A 17,745-nucleotide genomic window follows, 5' to 3' on the forward strand; every position below is an offset into this window, starting at 1 on the left:
ATTTATTTATCCCCTCTGGCAAGGCAGCTGGGGAGGTTGTTGCACTTTAAGGTCAAACGATGACCGGTTGTTTTATTGTCCTACACTGAGCCAAAAGACTCAGTCGTGGAGCGAGCGAGGGAGGGCTGTTCCCACAGCTCTTCCAAACAAGGTAATTCTGCCTTTTGGAATTCTGGTTTTCAATGCATTTTCCTATTTAAACTGCTCCGACAAAAAAACAGGCTCTACCTATGGCAGTCTCGTGATGTCATCACCTATACCGCCCGCGGCTCTATGGAGCCACTAAAAAGGGTGGAATAATGACAGATAGATAGATAGATAGATAGATAGATAGATAGATAGATAGATAGATAGATAGATAGATAGATTTATTTTATTTATTTATTTATTTATTTATTTATTTATTTATTTATCTATTTATCTATCTATCTATTGGATTTATATGCTGCCCCTCTCCGAAAACTCGGGGCGGCTAACAGCAATCATAAACAGTATACAATAATAATCCAATACTAAAAGCGATTAAAAACCCATTAATATAAAAACCAAACATACATACAGACATACCATGCATAAAATTGTAAAGGCCTAGGGGGAAAGAGTATCTCAGTTCCCCCATGCCTGGCAGCAGAGGTGGGTTTTAAGTAGCTTACGAAAGGCAAGGAGGGTGGGGGCAATTCTAATCTCTGGGGGGAGCTGGTTCCAGAGGGCCGGGGCCGCCACAGAGAAGGCTCTTCCCCTGGGTCCCGCCAAGCGGCATTGTTTAGTTGACGGGACCCAGAGAAGACCCACTCTGTGGGACCTAACTGGTCGCTGGGATTCGTGCGGCAGAAGGCGGTCCCGGAGATAATCTGGTCCGATGCCATGAAGGGCTTTATAGGTCATCACCAACACTTTGAATTGTGACCGGAAACTGATCGGCAACCAATGCAGACTGCAGAGTGTTGGTGTAACATGGGCATACCTGGGGAAGCCCATGATTGCTCTCGCAGTTGCATTCTGCACGATCTGAAGTTTCCGAACACTTTTCAAAGGTAGCCCCATGTAGAGAGCGTTACAGTAGTCGAGCCTCGAGGTGATGAGGGCTTGAGTGACTATGAGCAATGACTCCCGGTCCAAATAGGGCAGCAACTGAGGCACCAGGCGAACCTGGGCAAACGCCCCCCTCGCCACAGCTGAAAGATGTTTCTCTAATGTGAGCTGTGGATCAAGGAGGACGCCCAAGTTGCGAACCCTCTCTGAGGGGGTCAATAATTCTCCCCCCAGGGTAATGGACGGACTGATGGAATTGTCCTTGGGAGGCAAGACCCACAGCCACTCCGTCTTGTCTGGGTTGAGTTTGAGTTTGTTGACACCCATCCAGGCCCCAACAGCCTCCAGGCACTGGCACATAACTTCCACTGCTTCGCTGAGTGGTAGATAGATAGATAGATAGATAGATAGATAGATAGATAGATAGACAGACAGACAGACAGACAGACAGACAGACAGACAGACAGACAGACAGACAGACAGACAGACAGACAGACAGACACCGTGTTTCCCCGATAGTAAGACACCCCCAATTGTAAGACGTATCAGGTGTTTCAGGGGGGGGCGGCTAATATAAGCCGTACCCCGAAAGTAAGACATATGTCTTACTTTCGGGGAAACACGGGGGTATTGCCGCTTCCCTCTCATCTAGCTGGACCTGGAGAGCGAGAAGGCGGCGGCGGCGAGGAAGGTGCTTGGGAGCGGCGCGGCGGGGAAAGCAGCGGGGGCGGGGGCCGCCTCTCTCCCTCCTTCCTTCCTTTCCAGCTGGCAGCGCACTCCGGGCCTCGCCGGCCGGCCGGCTCCCTCGCCATCTGTCTATGTCTTTTTCTGACTCCAGCGCTACCTTCCTGCTCAACGAGGTAACTTAACGGGCACCGCGCAGCCGCCGCCATTGCCATAGCCTCTCATCTAGCTGGACCTGGAGAGCGAGAAGGCGGCGGCGGCAAGGAAGGTGCTTGGGAGCGGCGTGGCGGGGAAAGCAGCGGGGGCGGGGGCCGCCTCCCTCCCTACTTCCTTCCCAGCTGGCAGCGCACTCTGGGCCTCGCCGGCCAGCCGGCTCCCTCCCCGTCTGTCTATGTCTTTTTCTGACTCCAGCGCGCACCGTTTTTTCCAATATAAGACATACCCCGAAAGTAAGACATAGTGGGGCTTTTGGGGATAAAAAGAAAGTAAGACACTGTCTTACTTTCAGGGAAACACGGTAGTAGGTGATAGATAGATAGATAGATAGATAGATAGATAGATAGATAGATAGATAGACAGACAGACAGACAGACAGACAGACAGACAGACAGACAGACAGACAGACGATGATAGATGGATGGATAGATAGATAGATAGATAGATAGATAGATAGATAGATAGATAAATAGATAGATAGATGGATGTACATGTCTGTGTAAACCCATGACTGCTCGCGCAGCTGTGTTCTGCACAATTTGCAGTTTCCGAACACTCTTCAGAGGTGGCCCCACGTAGAATTGGTGGTAGGCAGGGGTGAAAGGCTCCCGGTTGTCGTTTGTCGGAGAGCCAGTCGCAAAGGGAGCACAAGGCTCCGCCCACCCGCCGCCATTTGGGTTCTTTTACCCTCTGTGGATGCGCAAAGCGTTCTGCGTGCGCAGAAGCAAAAAAGTCGGTGAAGCAGTGGAAGTGATGTGCCGGTGCCTGGAGGCTGTTGGGGTCTGGATGGGTGTCAACAGGCTCAAACTCAACCCTGACAATACAGAGGGGCTGTGGGTTATTTTTTATAGGGTAAAATCTATGAATGAATTGGAGCATAAGAACTTATTTTGGGATGGGGTACATCCTTGACTCAATCCAAATGCCACCTGAAAAGTAGCTGCAACAGAATTATGTTCACAGTCAACTGCTTAATAAACCTAAATCCCGAGTCTGAGGAATAGGATGGCATAGAAATCTAATGAAATAAATCGCCCGCAAAGTCCAAATCTCTTCTGTTGCTTCTCAAACAGTCTTCTACAGACTAAATCTGGATTGTGTCCCACTCTTAAGATATACAAGAGTTTAAACACTGTGTATACTAATACTGAATTTATATTCTTGGAAGATTTTTTAACACAGCCTTCCAAAGAGTGTCATATTGATTAACAATAATCCCCCAGTGAAGCATTATGTGGTTGTGCGGCTTGTGCACTCTTAGTAAAATAAGGGTCGCCGCGGCCACACAATGACAAGTGCGCGGCAGCACAAGCGGAGACCTTCCTGGGGGTGGATGAGAGGTGGCCCGCTATTGGTTCATCGCTAGTGTTCCGGATGAATCCTAGAAGAATGAGCCGGGTGGCACAGCAGGTAGAGTGCTGTACTGCAGGCCACTGAAGCTGACTGTAGATCTGAAGGTCAGCGGTTCAAATCTCACCACCGGCTCAAGATTGACTCAGCCTTCCCTCCTTCCGAGGTGGGTAAAATGAGGACCCAGATTGTGGGGGCAAGAGGCTGGCTCTGTTAAAAAGTGATATTGCTAACGTGTTGTAAGCCGCCCTGAGTCTAAGGAGAAGGGCGGCATAAAAATCAAACAAACCAACCAACAAATAAATAAATAATAAGGTGATTGTCGCTGATAGCTAGAGGGATTGTGACGAGAATGTTTATGTTCGGATGGAGGCGGCTGGCGGTGGGCCAGATAAATGGTCTCCGCGGGCTGTATCCGGCACATGGGGCCATAGTTTGGGGACCCATGTTTCATTTCCCCACGGCACACCTGACCATAATTATAATAATAATAATTTATTAGATTTGTATGCCTCCCCTCTCCGAAGACTCCGGGCAGCTATGACCATGTCTCACGGCACACTAATATGCCGCGGCACAGTGGTTGAAAAACACCGCCCTAAACAAACCATCCCAGGGAGCTCCCAAGACCACAATAGCAGGGCTACGGTTACACACAGACCCCATTTCATCCATTATTTGGCTCATCTGACATTTCGGGAATGCTTTCCTTGTGCCCTCCGAGTGCGCACGCGCGCAAGCTAACGCACACACACACGATCCTCTGAAAGGTCAACGTCCTTGAGGCTAGGCCAAAAAACTTGAACTGGGACAAAAAAAGTGAGCTGATGTCCCAATGAACTAAGGATTTTGTTGCTAAGCAAGGTTCAAGACCAATATGAAAAAAATATATATACAAGGCTTCTTTCAATGTCAGCGCCATGGCGATGGAAAAGAATGCGATCACGTCAAGGGTTTAAATCTCAGTTCTTAACATGCATGAATGTTTTTGTCTATTTCTTCAGACTAAAATTATTATTCTGAAAAAATCCGGCAACTCTGCAAAGCCATTCCATTTGAGGCTGCGGACGTTTGCTTTTAAAGGAGCATACATTCTTTGCCTTTTTATCTTATGTACAGAATTCTTGGCCATGCCTTTAATAAGATTGCACGAGGGTTTAGAAATCACATCCTTATGCGCTGCAGAACAAGTTTCTTTGTGTTTGTGTCCAACATGATCCTCCTGGTACTAATCTGATTACTTCAACAAAATAAGAGGCGGTGTATTTATGCCATCCTTTTCCTTCAGCAAAACTGCACATGTTTATTTTTGTTGTTGTTTATTGCTATTGTTGCTGTTGTTGTTGTTGTTATTGTTATTGTTATTATTATTATTATTATTATTATTATTACCATATAACTTAGTAAACGAGATCACTATGCTGGATTTCGTATTCCATCACCAGTCGGGCGCTTCCCAAGCTCCTAGGACTGCGTGGTGTAGTGGCGAATTAAAGTAAAGCGGCCTTTTGCAATTGACAGGTGGAGATTTTGTCAATTCCGATGATTTTCAAATGTCCGCTGAGATCCTTTGGCCTTGCGCCCAGCGTGCACCCGAGCCTCCGAAACTGTAACCGGAAAAGGCAGGGAGAAGCCTCCGTGGGGCCTCTCTAGGAATCTCCTGGGAGGAAACAGGGCCAGAAAAGGCAGGGAGAAGCCTCCATGAGGCCCCTCTAGGAATCTCCAGGGGGGAAAACAGGGCCAGAAAAGGCAGGGAGAAGCCTCCATGGGGCCTCTCTAGGAATCTCCTGGGGGGGGAAACAGGGCCAGAAAAGGCAGGGAGAAGCCTCCATGGGGCCTCTCTAGGAATTTCCTGGGGGGGGAACAGGGCCAGAAAAGGCAGGGAGAAGCCTCCGTGGGGCCTCTCTAGGAATCTCCAGGGGGGAAAACAGGGCCAGAAAAGGCAGGGAGAAGCCTCCATGGGGCCTCTCTAGGAATCTCCTGGGGGGGAGAAACAGGGCCAGAAAAGGCAGGGAGAAGCCTCCATGGGGCCTCTCTAGGAATTTCCTGGGGGGAAAACAGGGCCAGAAAAGGCAGGGAGAAGCCTCCGTGGGGCCTCTCTAGGAATCTCCAGGGGGGAAAACAGGGCCAGAAAAGGCAGGGAGAAGCCTCCATGGGGCCTCTCTAGGAATCTCCTGGGGGGGGAAACAGGGCCAGAAAAGGCAGGGAGAAGCCTCCATGGGGCCTCTCTAGGAATCTCCTGGGGGGGAAACAGGGCCAGAAAAGGCAGGGAGAAGCCTCTGTGGGGCCTCTCTAGGAATCTCCTGGGAGGAAACCGGGCCAGAAAAGGCGGGGAGAAGCCTCCGTGGGGCCTCTCTAGGAATCTCCTGGGAGGAAACAGGGCCAGAAAAGGTGGGGAGAAGCCTCCGTGGGGCCTCTCTAGGAATCTCCTGGGGGGGAAACAGAGCCTCCACCCTCCCTGTGGTTTCCCCAATCACAGACATTATTTGCTTTTACATTGATTCCTATGGGAAAAATTGCTTCTTCTTACAAACTTTTCTACTTTTTTACCTGGTCACGGAATGAATTAAATTAGCAAGTAGAGGTACCACTGTATAAGCTTTCATATGTTTAAAAGCTTTGAAGCCAAATTCATTGTGCTTTTTTAAAGAAAGGATTGTTCAATTGATTTTGCTTGGTTATTTAGGCTGCAGTCTAACGCACGTTGATTTGGGAATGACTACAAAGAAAGTGGATAAAAAGAAAGAAATACAAAGAAAGTGGATAAAATTGAATCTTCCTATTTACTTAGTCCATTGGAACTAAGCAGGGAAACGTCCTCCTGCACTGGGCAGGGCGTAAGGAAAACTCCCACCATACAAATAAATATTAACTTTTCCTGAGAGGGAGATTTACTTCGGAGTAAGCGGCATAATGCAGCTCAGGGCTTGGCTCCAGAACTAGCTGTTCCAAATAAATTCTCTCCCGGGTGCCACCCAATCAGAAGGGCTCCTTCCGCACTCCCACCTCTCTTCTGCCCTTGGCCAATTAGTGATCGCTGCTTTTCAGTAAACACAGAGCCGAGCAGCAGGGACTTATTGTTCTTAATCCCCCAAATGGCAGGGAGGAATCATAAATTATGGTGCAGAGTAAGCTACGGGCAAGTAGGCGCATCAGATCTGAACAGATTCATGCTAGATTATGGGATAGATTTCGGATATACCTAAATCCTGTTGCAAATCCCGTTTTAGCCCTGGGGTCTTTGTTGTGGTGAAACAGGAAGAGGTAGGTATGTGTTGGATATGTTCACTGCCTTGAGTGGGTGTGTGCCTCCCGCTGGCCAGCTGATTTTCAGATATCTGCGCAGGGGGAGCATGAAGGGTCATGCGCACAGGGGCATGCAGAGTTGTTGCGCGCCCATTTATTAGTACGGTAATTCCATTCGATTTCCATGCCGCCTTTCTCCTGGGACTCAGGGCGGTTTACAACAAGTAATATTGTTATATTGTCTTGTGAGCCGCCCCGAGTCTTCAGAGGGGGTGGCATACAAATCAAATGAAATCAAATCAATTCAAATCCCATAAATGCATACATACAGTGATACCTCATCTTACGAACTTAATTCGTTCCGTGACCAGGTTCGTAAGATGAAAAGTTCGTAAGACAAAGCAATTTTCCCCACAGGAATCAATGTAAAAGCAAATGATGCGAGAATCCCTTCATTTTTGCCGGCACTGCTTTAAATCCCAGCGAGGGGAGCCTCAGGGAAATCCCCGTGTTTCGGCTGACAATGGAAGTCCAGAGGTGGGGTTTCCCAGCAGCGGCGGCTCGGGTTCGTAAGGTGAAAATAGTTCAGAAGAAGAGGCAAAAAACATCTTAAGCACCGGGTTTGTATCACAAAAAGTTTGTATGAAGAGGGGTTCATAAAACGAGGTATCACTGTACATACATACATACATACATACATACATACATACATACATACATACATAAATAGAAACATAGAAACATAGAAGACTGACGGCAGAAAAAGACCTCATGGTTCATCTAGTCTGCCCTTATACTATTTCCTGTACAGTATTTTATCTTACAATGGATCTATGTTTATCCCAGGCATGTTTAAATTCAGTTACTGTGGATTTACCAACCACGTCTGCTGGAAGTTTGCTCCAAGGATCTACCACTCTTTCAGTGAAATAATATTTTCTCACGTTGCTTTTGATCTTTCCCCCAACTAACTTCAGATTGTGTCCCCCTGTTCTTGTGTTCACTTTCCTATTAAAAACACTTCCCTCCTGGACCTTATTTAACCCTTTAACATATTTAAATGCTTCGATCATGTCCCCCCTTTCCCTTCTGTCCTCCAGACTCTACAGATTGAGTTCATGAAGTCTTTCCTGATACGTTTTATGCTTAAGACCTTCCACCATTCTTGTAGCCCGTCTTTGGACCCGTTCAATTTTGTCAATATCTTTTTGTAGGTGAGGTCTCCAGAACTGAACACAGTATTCCAAATGTGGTCTCACCAGCGCTCTATATAGCGGGATCATAATCTCCCTCTTCCTGCTTGTTATACCTCTAGCTATGCAGCCAAGCATCCTACTTGCTTTCCCTACCGCCTACATACATACATACAATATACACATGATAGAAATCTGTATAAATTGCAACTAAAAATCGCCACAGTTTAAAAGCCAACTAAACAGATTCATACATCATGCATCAGGCATTTATTCATTGGGCGGGGCAAGGTATAAAAATTTCAGTGGCCCCAATCCTGCCGGCAAAGATGCACCCATTGCATTATGGATGGCGGCACACATGTGCTTTCGGCACACAATGAGAAAAAGGTTAGCCATGACTGCTCTAGCACATATCCCCACACTAGGAAACCACCAGATCTGGTAGAGAAGCATAAAATAATTCTGGAAAAAGGTTTTTGTTTTTGTAGGATTGCTGATAAAACCATTTCAGTAAACGAACAAAAGAAGACGAGTAGAAAAGCAGCATATTTTCTTTTAATATACGAATTGTTGCAGCTACGGGAACAATTTTAAATGCATCTTGTGACTTTCACATGTATTATTAATGTTGGTGGCTTTGCTTCGCAGCAGCTCAGGCTGAGCTGCTATTGTGCCCGTGCACAACACGAAAACAAATTCAATGTTACATAAAGTAATTTAAAAAGTAATTAAATTAAAACTATGGAAAGGAAATGGAGCTAAGGAAAAACGGAACATCTATGTTAGAAAGCTGGAAGTAAATAAAGTATATTTTTGTTGTTGCTTTTCAAGAACTGCTAAACTTTTAAAGGTGGTGTAAAACACACAACAAGAAAGTGAAATGGGGACTTTCACAAATGCATGTACAGTACACATCCATACGCAGAGGTAACACACAGCAAGGACAAAATCCACCACATACACAGTGCAAGGAACAGGGAGTCAGCTGTAGTAAATACGCACACTTGAGAACTGAGGATGACAGGCTGGCCTGCCGTAAAAAGGAAGGAATGATGGGTGGGGCAGTGGAGGGGGGACAGATAGACACAGAGAGGGGTCTGTACATGGGCAGAGGCCCCAAACTGCCCACTTTGCTCAGCTTTCTGACCGAAGGCAGAATGCGAATGATGGAAGAGTTATTTCCTGCTGCTGCTAAAGCCAAGTTTTCTTGGACTGAAGCCCCTGTTTAATTGGAGAGATTCCAAGTCCGTCTGAGGCAAAGCGGCCTCAACATGGAGTTTCTCTGTAGTACAGCAAAGGTCTTGCGAGGTGAGCTTGTCTTCCGATGACTCTCCATCGAGAGCTCCAGAAAGACTTTTTGCTTTCTTGCAGGGTTTTTTTTTGGGTGGCCCGGGGGTGAGCTTCTACGGGTTCGTCTGGGTTTGGGAGAACCCATAGCTAACGTTATGGCCGGTTTATCCCACCCCTCGCTGGCCCGGCCCTGCCCACCCCACCTGCCCCTCCCAGGAGTCTCCACGCGGCCTGTTTTGGATGTGAGGTAAGTGCAGGGCCCACGCGGAAGCTCAGGAAGGGGGGAAAACAGGCCTCACAGAAGTTCCGGAAGGCCAGAAACGGACCCATTTCCTGCCTCCAGAGGGCCTCCGTAGCCCAGGGGAGGTGAAAATGCCACTCCCCCTGTTGTGGTGCAGGGGGCTGACTAGGCCACGCCCACATGGCCACTCCCACACAGCAACCAGGCTGAGAACCCATTGCTGAAATTTTTGAAGCACACCCCTGATTCCCCCTCCCCCAAATTTGCCTGCTTATTCTACAACCATGTAGTGCCCCGTGGTCTCTCAGGATCAACCATATCTGGCCCGGTTTCATTTATACCACGTGAGACAAGGGAGATGATGCTGCAAACTAGAAGAGGCAGCCATGACGGAGAAGGGGAAGACTGTCCCTCTTCCCTCCACACTCCAGAGCAGGGGTGTCAAACTTGTGCCATCAAGACATTGTCACATGACGTATCGGGACTTTTCCCCCCTTGGCTAAGCCGGGTGTGGGTGTGGCTAGCGCCTGACCAGGGGTGAGTTCCTAGCAGCGTGGTCCAGTGAAGGCATTCCGGTAGCAGCCCGCTGAGGACACAATTTAGGTGTGACAGCTCCAGTGCCAACTTTCCCAGGACACTTTTTTCCTGGTTCCGGCTTCAAATATCTTTCTGCAGGTGCGCGGAAGTAGAACCATGCGTCGGGATGTCACAATGCACCCCAGGAGTGAAAGGTAAGTGGGACCCATCCCTATGCCTGATGCATCCGGCCCGCGACCCACGAGTTTGACAGTCCTATTCCAGAGCAAGGACGATGAAATTCCAGCTCGCTTACAGTGACCGCAGCGGTCCAACCAGCTCATGGAATGGCCATTGGCCAAGTCAACCCCAGCTGAGAAGGCTGTAAGAGCTGCCTCTTTCCTTCCCTGGGGGAAACAGCTTGGCCTCTGTGTCAGCCTTTGGCCTGGAAAATACCCCTTCCGCTTGTGCCCTGGACACAGCCATCCACTCCGGGCCATGGCTTCTATTCTATTTCAAGGCTGTCGCTTCCCCTGCTATTTATTTCAGCCAGGAAATAATACTCCTCAAAGGACGGAAGGCAATAGTAGCCCCACTCCCTTCTCTTTGCTGGGCTGACCCTCCTACATCTCTACATGGCACAGGTGAACTACACCTCTGCAAAGACGTCTCCCGTTCACATCTGCATGCCCAAGATGGAGGGAAGCAAAGGGAGATGCCAAGGACGCCACCTCAAACAATTGATCTGAGGGCAGGACACGTCCCCCAATGGCTCCATTTCCAACAAGAACACACCCTCTGCCTTTCAAACGGGTTCAACAATACACCCCATGAATCTGCCTTCTTCTTATTTGTTTATTACTTTACTTTACTTTACTTTACTATTCTATCTATCTATCTATCTATCTATCTATCTATCTATCTATCTATCTATCTATCTATCTACTTATTAGATTTGTATGCCACCCCTCTCCGAAGACTCGGGGCGGCTCACAACAACAAAACAGTACAAATCCAATAGTTAAAAACAATTTTAAACCCTTAACGTAAAAAACAATCATACTCAATTTATCTATTTATCAATAGATCCTTTCTCTGCTGCCAAGGAAGATGATGGGTGTTCTGACCCCCCCCCCAAGGGTCTCATTTGTCCAAAAGAAACCGCTAAGTGGTTTACAGAGTCTGCCTATTGCCCCCAACAGTCTGAGTTCTTATTTTAACGACTTTGGAAGTCAACCTTCAGCTGGTGAGATTCGAACTGCTGAACTGCTGGCAGTCAGCAGTCAGCAGAATTAGCCTGCAACGCTGCATTCTAACCACTGCGCCACTACAGCTCTTTTTACTTGTTCTTCTGCAATAAAACTGTACAAAAATACATAAGTACCCTATGAAATGTGTCCTGGTAAACAAAAGACAAACGGGCAATTCTCCCTGGCTTGCTTTATTTTCAGAATCCGTTTCCTTAAGTGACAAGGATTAATACCACACCACCAATCAAGCAGAAAACAACAGCCTGATCAAGAAAACAACACTCCCATCAAAACTGACAGTGCAGGCTAGTGTACCCCACCCCCTTCTAAAAATAAGTAGGTATAGAATAGGTGAAACCTGGCTTAATAACAATTGTGAGGTGGGTTGGAGCCCTAGTGGACAATCACTTAAATTTTATTTATTTTATTTTATTTATTCGATTTTTATGCCGCCCTTCTTCTTAGACTCAGGGCAGCTTACAACATGTTAGCAATAGCACTTTTTTTTAAAAAAAAAACTTTATTTATAAATACAAAGAAAGAGAAAAAGGGAAAAAAGGGGGAGGTAAGGAAAGAATGAACAGAAGAAAAAAAAGGGAGAGGTGGGGAAAGGGGATACAAAATCAAGAATTTTGGAAAAGTAATAACATTATACATCATACATTATAGATCATAGCACATATATTTCTTAATATCGTTATTGTGTTTCTTAAACAATGTAAATAAACAATATCCTTACTATTACCAACTATATCTTAAATTATAATAATGAATCTTACATCTTGTTTCAATAATTTATCAATTTCTAGTATGTGTATAAAATTCCCTTCCCTTCAGCAATAGCACTTTTGAACAGAGCCACCAGCCTATTGCCCCCACAATCCGGGTCCTCACTTGACCCACCTTGGAAGGATGGAAGGCTGAGTCAACCTTGAGCCGGTGATGAGATTTGAACTGCTGACCTCCAGATCTAGCGGTCAGCTTCAGTGTCCTGCAATACTGTACTGCACTTTACCCATGCTGTCATCAAAATGGTTTAGGCAAGAAAAAGCGAAGGCACCGGTATAGAATAGCTGGTACCTGGCTCAATAGCAGTAACTGTGAGAGGCACCTTGGAGTCCTAGTTGACAATTATTTCATATAAGCTAGCAGTATGCTGCAGCTGTCAAAAAGGCTAATTCAGTCCTAGGTTGCATTAACAAAGGGATGAAATGAAGATCACATGAACTGTACCACTTTAGAATGCCTTGGTAAGGCCACACTTGGAATAACGGGCCGAATTTTGGTCGCCACAATATAAAAAAGATATCGAGACTCTAGAGCAGTGTTTCCCAACCTTGGCAACTTCAAGATATCTGGACTTCAACTCCCAGAATTCCCCAGCTAGCATTCGCTGGCTGGGGAATTCTGGGAGTTGAAGTCCAGATCTCTTCAAGATGCCAAGGTTGGGAAACACTGCTCTAGAGCAGTGTTTTTCAACCAGTGTGCCGTGAAGCTCAGAGAGAGAAAGAAAACAAGAGAAAGAAAGAAAGAGGGAAAGAAAGAAAGAGCAAGAGAGAGAGAAAGAAAACAAGAGAGAAAGCAAGAGAGAGAAAGAAAGAGAGAAAGAGAACAAGAGAGAAAGAAAGCAAGAGAGAGAAAGAAAGAGAGAAAGAGAACAAGAGAGAAAGCAAGCAAGAGAGAGAAAGAGAAAGAAAGAGAGAGAGGGAGGGAAGGTGGGAGAGAGAAAGACATAGAGGGAGGTAGGGAGGGAGAGAAAGAGAGCAAAAAAGAGGAAAGAAGGAAGAGAGAAAGAAAGAGGGATGGAGAGAGAAAAAAGGGAGAGAAAGAGGGAGGGAAATAGAGCGAAAGGAAGAGAGAATTTTTTTGTCCAAATTTTTTTTAGGGGGCCCCCCCCCCAATGTTTTTGTAAATATAAAAAATGTGCCGTGGCTCAAAAAAGGTTGAAAACCACTGCTCTAGAGCATAGAGAAGAGCAACAAAGATGATTCTTCAACATATGAACAACAGTTGCAGGAATTGGGTATATTTAGGACTAGGGATGACATGATAGTAGCGTTCCAATAGGTAAGTTGCTGCTACAGATAAGAGATGGGTCAATCTATTCTCCAAAATATCTGAAGGCAGGACAAGAAACCATGGATGGAAACCGATCAAGGAGAGAAGCCACCTAGGACTAAGGAGGAATTTCCTGACAGTGAGAACAATTGACCAGTGAAATAGCTTGCCTCCAGAAGTTGTGGGTATTCCATTACTGAACGTTTTTAAGAAGACATTGAATGGAGAGTTAGACTGCGGAGAGGGGCGGCATACAAATCCAATAAATAATAATAATAATAATAATAATAATAATAATAATAATAATAATAATAATAATAATAGACTGGAGGTCCTCTGGGGACCTTTCAACTCTATTGTTCTCTTCTGCTTTCTTTCTATGATCACATGTATCCATCCTATCAAACCCAAAGAAAGTCTGGAACGGTATAGGATCTTTTGCAATGAGTGGGCAGGGGATTGGACTAGAAGTCCTCCAAGTTACCTCCCAGACTTATTCAATGTTCCAATACTGAAGACGTTATCTAGTGTGGTAATGAAACGTTAGCAAGCCAACAACCAAACTCAGGAGAGCACCAGGTCTCCACATTTCAACCCTGAGCTACCTATATTTTTCTTCTATTGAAAGAACAAAGTATCCCTGTTCTCTATCATTAACTATCCTCTAAACTTAGAATAGCTCAGGAAAATTATTGGACAATCAAGTTCATCAGGCCAGGAATGAGTTTCCTTTTGCAAGACTCCCGAGATCTTTTATTTATTATTTATTTATTGGATTTGTATGCCGCCCCTCTCTGTAAACTCGGGGCGGCTAACAACAGTGGTAAAAACAACAGGCGACAATCCAATACTAAAACAACTAAAACCCCTTATTTTAAAAACCAATCATACATACAAACATACCATACATAAATTGTAGAAGCCTAGGGGGAAAGAATATCTCAGTTCACCAATGCCTGACGGCAGAGGTGGGTTTTAAGGAGCTTATGAAAGGCAAGAAGGGTGGGGCTATTCTAATCTCTGGGGGGAGTTGGTTCCAGAGGGCCGGGGCCGCCACAGAGAAGGCTCTTCCCCTGGGTCCCGCCAAACGACATTGTTTAGTTGACGGGACCCGGAGAAGGCCCACTCTGTGGGACCTAACTGGTCGCTGGGATTCGTGCGGCAGAAGGCGGTCCCGGAGATAATCTGGTCCGATGCCATGAAGGGCTTTATAGGTCATGACCAACACTTTGAATTGTGACCGGAAACTGATCGATTTAATCGGGCAGCTCCAAGAACCATCCATGTTTTTCCAATCCTCTCCTCCATATGTTTAGTTTAACTGTGCATCAAGTGGGGAACTCATCACTTAAGCAAGGTAGTGGCTAAAGTAAAACCATTACTTTATTACCTTACTTCAGCTTTCCTTTTTTTGTGTGTAACTACAAGGACAGTTCACAAAGTTTCGTTCTTATCGTTGCCATAACTACAAATAGTCGGTATATAAGGCAATCACTAAGCTATGACTATTTATTTAAGACTAAAGAGATTCAGGTTACTTCTTTGTGAGAAACAGATGCAAATGCCCATCTGTTTTCAGCCCGTTCTAATACCTGGCCACAAATCTAATAAATAATAATAATAATAATATTTTAGGACAACCTTTCCTACCTATGCCCTCGATGTACTTTAAAAAAAACTCTACAAATGCTCAGGAAACATGGTCTGGGTGGCACTGGCTATGCTTTCTGAGAGTTGCACTCTTAATATGTGTGTATAAATACATCTATACCCGACGGAGGTTTGTTGCTGGTGGAAAACATATTTTACCCTCTCTTTTGTCAGTCAAAAGACTGAATCAGAAAATTGGTGAGTGCTGAAATGTACTTTGTGGTGGAAAAGTTCTCAATACTTGAGGGATTCCTAGAGGTTATAACAAAAGTGTTGTTTAATGCTAATTTTTAAAATGGTTAGCTATGCCATCAAAACGACCTTTGTCATCAAATATGATGACGATTCAATGTCTAGGTGAAGCTGTTTCTAATCAAGGCTGGCAATGAGATGACAAGCACTTGATAATCAAATCCACGGGTGACAAGCTTGTTTTCCCGTTCGTAAAAGGCCAATTCGAGCCCAAGTGAACCGGAAGAAAAGAGGCAGAAGCACTCCCGTGCTGTCACAAAGACTGTCTAAGACACATGCTAGCAGCAGGAATTGAGTGGTAGTAAGGTTGCTATGACAGAATGCCCTGCTCTCGCACACATTGCAATATCGCACACATTGCAATATCGCCAGCCACAAAATGCATTCCTACGCCTCTCCTCAAAGATGAAACGGTATTAAATCTAATCATTAGTAATGCAGGGACAGAAGGGGGCAGGGGGCTATATTACTTTTTTCTTCTCCAGAATCTCTTAACCTTTCCATCTTTGCCCTCCAGCTGTTTTATCCTTGTTTCCTTATCCTTTTATATTTTGTAAGCTAACCATCTTCTAGGTTTATTAGCATGTTTAAAAACAATGGCTTGGCACTCTTAATTTTTCTTGTTCTTTCTTCATTCTTTATTATATTTAACTTAAAGCGAGGGGACTTTTCCTCCTTATCCTGCACATAAACAAAGTGAAAAATCTGTTTCCCCTGGCTGCATCCTCGGAACCTTAATTTACACCGCTTTCCTCTCTTTCCCTTCATCCTCCACAAGCCTCCTGCTGCTTCAACAGCGCTCAAGCCACGCCAGCATCTTTAAGCTGGGGCTCTTTTCCAAGGGCAACGAATGTGCTGAGCCAAGAAGAGCCAGCCGATCTTGCCGCGCTTCTTGCCACGGAGGAATCCAGCCTTTCAAATCCTTCTCCTTGGGGATATTTTTTTTTATTTTTCTCCACCATGAAATAAAAACCGTACAAAATCACTAACACTAAAAACGATGCTTATAGTCAAACATATAAAGTCGCCCCAAGTCCTTGGAGAGGGAGGGCAAAATATAAGCCGCCGTGAGTCCTCAGAGAGGAGCCGCATATAACTCCAATAGATACATAGATATATAGGTAGGTAGGTAGGTAGGTAGAGATAGATAGTGATAGATAGATGATAGATAGATAGATAGATATAGATAGAAAGTGATTGATAGATTGAAAGATAGATAGAGATAGAGAGATAGAGATAGAGAGATAGAAAGAGACAGATACATAGATAGAAAGAGATAGATAGATAGATAGATAGATAGAAAGAGATAGATAGATAGATAGATAGATAGATAGATAGAAAGAGATAGATAGATAGATAGGTAGGTAGGTAGAGATAGATAGATAGTGATAGATAGATGATAGATAGATAGATAGAAAGTGATTGATAGATTGAAAGATAGATAGATATAGATAGATAGATAGATAGATAGATAGATAGATAGATAGATAGATAGATAGATAGATAGAGATGGATGGATAGATATAGATAGGTAGGTAGGTAGATATTCTTTTTCTGTTAACCTTTCAATGGAGGCAATTGTCTTTTCTTCCCTCAACTAGGAATTCTATGAAACTTACACCGAACATTATTAATAAGCCTCTAACTAAATAAATAAAAAATCTTTTCTCCACCTTACAATAAGACATTATATGTCATCAATATAAGCAATGTCAAAAATCTCTTAAATCCTTCTCCTCAAGCCCAAGGAAACGCATCTTTCTACTGTGGATTTTTCTCTGAGGGAAAAATCTGGCGCCTCTGGTCAGGTTTCTCCCCCCCCCCCCCTCACCGTTTTCCCTCAATACCACCAGCCCGCTTTCTCTCCCCCCCACAGGGCCCCCCAAAAGTGGGGGGGGGCTTTTGCGCGGGAAAAAGCGGGGCCGGAAAGAGGTGGGAGACCCTCCCCCCCTTCGCCCATCTGCGCAAAAGGCACCGGATTCCCCTCACACACACACACACGTCCCTCCTGCGCCGCAACCCCGGCAATTGCGCGGGAGCTGACCTTAAAATGGACGCCACCCGCGTCCCCTCAGGCGGCCGGAGCCAGGATGCGGCGAGCCCCGGAGGCCCGCTTATGGCCGCGAGCGGGGCGCAGCGCCTGCCCAACCCAGCCCAGCCCGGCCCGCCCCTCTCGGGGACCGCAAGCTCACTTTGCTCCGCTTGGCTTGACTCCCAAGCCCCGCCGCCGATTTTACCTCACGCGGCGGCGCCTCCTCCTCCTCCTCTTGCGGGCCGCGCCTTGCAGGCCCGGCGGTGCCCAATGTGGGGGCTGAGCGCTTTCGTCCCGGGCGCCCAGCGGAGCCGGAATCTGCCGCCCGCCGCGCGAGCCCCGAGGAGGAGCGGCCTCGCCCGCGCTCGGGGGAAGAAGAGAGGAGCTGGCGGAGCGCCGGCCGCGGCGGGAGCGCCGGAAAGGCGGCCCGCTTGCCTTTGTCTCTCACGCAGCGGCAGGAAGCCGGGCATTGCCGGGGCCGGGGGGGCCTCTAAGCCGACTCAGCGGTCTTGGCCCGCCTGACGGCCGCCTTTCTCGGTGAAGAGGAACGGCGCGCGGCGGTGGCTCGCAATCCCCGAGCTCGGCCGGGTCCGAATTCGGCGCTTTTAACGGAGCTCTCTGCCGGCTTCGGCGACGCGCTGAGATAAAAGCGGCCGGCGGTGGCCGCTCTTACTCCGCACAGGCTGAGGCGGCCCGATGCGCAGGGCTGGAAAGCGGCTGGACTGCGCGGGT

At 46.4% G+C, this 17,745-nt stretch overlaps 1 protein-coding gene across 24 annotated transcripts in view; it reads right to left on the reverse strand.

The window, feature by feature from the left end:
* Window positions 1-17,693, reverse strand: part of SORBS1 (sorbin and SH3 domain containing 1) — a 124,196-nt gene extending 106,503 nt beyond the window's left edge. For 12 of the 24 annotated variants that reach the window (XM_070751949.1, XM_070751940.1, XM_070751946.1 and 9 more), the window contains exon 1: window positions 17,026-17,149. The gene's annotated coding sequence lies outside the window, so the exon portion shown is untranslated. Of the gene's footprint in view, window positions 1-17,025 lie in introns of all 24 variants that reach the window. The other 12 variants (XM_070751939.1, XM_070751938.1, XM_070751957.1 and 9 more) reach the window with 10 other exon arrangements.
* Window positions 17,694-17,745: the final 52 nt, after the last annotated feature.

The sequence above is a fragment of the Erythrolamprus reginae genome, chromosome 5, assembly GCF_031021105.1.
Source record: "Erythrolamprus reginae isolate rEryReg1 chromosome 5, rEryReg1.hap1, whole genome shotgun sequence".
Taxonomy (NCBI): domain Eukaryota; kingdom Metazoa; phylum Chordata; class Lepidosauria; order Squamata; family Dipsadidae; genus Erythrolamprus; species Erythrolamprus reginae.